The following is a 2780-nucleotide window of genomic DNA, read 5'->3' as shown; positions in this document are numbered from 1 at the left end:
TGTCTTGCTCGTGCCGCTTCCTTCAGTGCTTTATTTCGTGATGTGGATGTTTGGCCTTTGTTAGCCATTGCTCTATCAAATATTCAAATGTTACTTCAGGATACTGCATTATTCTTCCTGTTGCTCGTCTGATGCAGGCGTGTAAGGGTAGCTTTTGTGGTTTCTCCAGCTGGCTTTTTCTTTCTCCTCATATACTCTTTTATGCTGTATTTCCATTGCAATCAACAGAAATGGGGTGGTCCTCGGTTCAAAAAAATCTTAGAAGACAGAATAATGCATTCCAATTGCCGTGACGGTCAATCAAGGTGATAAGTGACTCGATCCGACGTCTTGCAATTTCCTTGACCACCGCCACCACTGCCGTCCTCCGTGCTCGCATTGGATTGGGATCCATGGATGTGCTTCTCAAGCCAATCCTCCTCAGCTAACTGTAGCCACGTCACCTTATCAACGATGTGCTCCACCTTGTCATCAAAAACCATATGAGGTTGTGTCCAAAATCGTTTGTTGTGGTGGTAGTCATTTATGAGTACCGTAGGCTATTCATTTTATAGTTTATACTGAATCTTTTATTAAATATATCTGGAGACATAAACAATCTCAAATATAAAACTTGTCAACTGTAGATTTTTATATCTCAATCATATAATAACCTAGCATATATTAGGGGCCATAAACAATCTCAAAAAGAAAACTGTTACCTAAAAAATCTTTCATCTTGTTGACCTCAGCAATTTTGATGTAGAAGTTTTCTTTGTCCAACATCTTTGAAAAGTATATGAATTTATTTGGACAACAATTATTTCTAGAGACGGATCAACTTACTAACCACTAATAAAAATATATGAGTTTTCTTTGTCTTTAGAAATGACACCATTTCTAGGGGCACCCTTATAATAATAATTTATAGCAATGCAAGGTAACATAGACCGCTCCTGTGAAAAACAATTATTTCTATAGATGGTCTCATATTACCCCAAAATATCGGTTTTCAAGAACAATCTTCAGCTGCCCCTTTGCAACAATTTCAATCCTGCTAGGGGCCCCATGGATTATACAACCATCTCTTAAAAAACAGGCACCTTTAGAAATCAACTGTGCAACAGTATTGTCGGGGACCTAATACCGGGGTACCCGATGAGGTGGGACTAATAACCATCGAACATTGACGCTTCCAGCCAGACAAGAACACTATTACGCTTCTTGCCCGAACGACGGAAGATTGGTTCCGCCTCGCCCAATGGCTAAGGGCTGGCTTCGCCTCGCCCGACCCCCGAGGGCTGGCCTCCGCCTCGCCCGATGGCTAAGGGCTGGCTCTACCTCTCCCGACGTCCGAGGGTGGGCTCCGCCTCGCTTGACCCCCGAGGGCTGGCCTCTGCCTCACCCGACGACTAAGGGCTGGCTCCGCCTCGCCCGACGTCCGAGGGTGGGCTCCGCCTCGCCCGACGTCCGAGGGTGGACTTCGCCTCGCCCGACGATTGCACCCTGCTCCTTCATGATGACAAGCACAGGGTACGACAGGACATTCGAGTCAAACGCAGTCCCGAGGACCATGCCCTGCACGCCTACAGGAAGGTACCGTCAGGATACGATGGGACGGGCGCTTTAAGCCTTTTCTGACATAACAGTGCTCGAATAGTGTTGTAGGCGCCGACTTTTGTGCCACAGTGTAGTAGGCCCCGCCTTTAGTCCTCGGGCGCGGACACTAACACAGGCATATGACAGCCACTACGGTCCAAGACAGAAATCACATCATCTACAATGATGGACGTATGGTCACTTCCCCAATTACTCCCCAAGGGGTCATAGCTCGGCTCTCCGGCACACCGCGCCATCCACCGGCGTAGGATGGGACGCACCCACTTGCTAAATAAGGCCAGGGCATGGCCTACGAGGATTAGCGAACATGCCACCTTTGTCATGGCCTGCCATGTTAAGTAGGCAGGTATAGGGAAAAAGGAAGACCCGGCTCCCTCAAAGGACCTTTTATACCTTGGGCAGTTTCCTCTTTCTCCCATCTGTAACCCCTGGTCCCCCCTTGGTCTATAAAAGGGAGGACAGGGCCCCCCCACTAAAGGGACCAACTCTTGACAGATCAGTTCAACACACACAACACATCACGCATACAGCCAAGCACCGACCGAGCTCTTGGCGCCCTTTCGACCATTCCATCAGAGACCTGGGACCTCTCCCTCTCTCGACCATTTGTACCCCCTACTACGAACCTTTTTCAGTACTAATAACATGAGCAGCAGCAGACTGGACGTAGGGACATTCATCCTGAACCAGTATAAACCTTATGTCCTTTTGTGCACCATCCGGGCCTAACGCCCAACAATTATAAATTTACTAGCCGTTGTTTGTTCGAAACACCGACAATTGGCACGCCAGGTAGGGGACTTTGCACATTCCAAATCAGGCCTCGGATGGCTAACCATGCAATCAGCTAGGTCCTGGGCGCACACGTGCGTTTCGGTGACCTGAACTTCATCGTCACGCTGGGAGAAGAGATGGCGCTAGCCCACACCGCCGTCCAGTCTCTCCCCTCCGTCAACTTCCACTATGGGAGGCTTGAGCACCAGCCCGATGTCTCCCTTGGACCATAGGCGTCCACGGAGGACCCATGCCACCTCACCCTCTCTTCGAAATACTCTGCACGGAGCACCCCGACGACGCTTTCGTTCGGTCTTCGCAACGCCGCGGTGACCGTTAGCCACCTTGTGGCACAGCGCATGATCCCGTCCCCCGTGAACAACGAGTTCGTAGGGATGATCGAAAGC

The sequence above is a fragment of the Miscanthus floridulus genome, chromosome 9 (assembly GCF_019320115.1).
Source record: "Miscanthus floridulus cultivar M001 chromosome 9, ASM1932011v1, whole genome shotgun sequence".
In the NCBI taxonomy this organism is placed as follows: Eukaryota; Viridiplantae; Streptophyta; class Magnoliopsida; order Poales; family Poaceae; genus Miscanthus; species Miscanthus floridulus.
The sequence above is the reverse complement of the archived record's forward strand: the minus strand, read 5'-3'. Positions refer to the sequence as shown.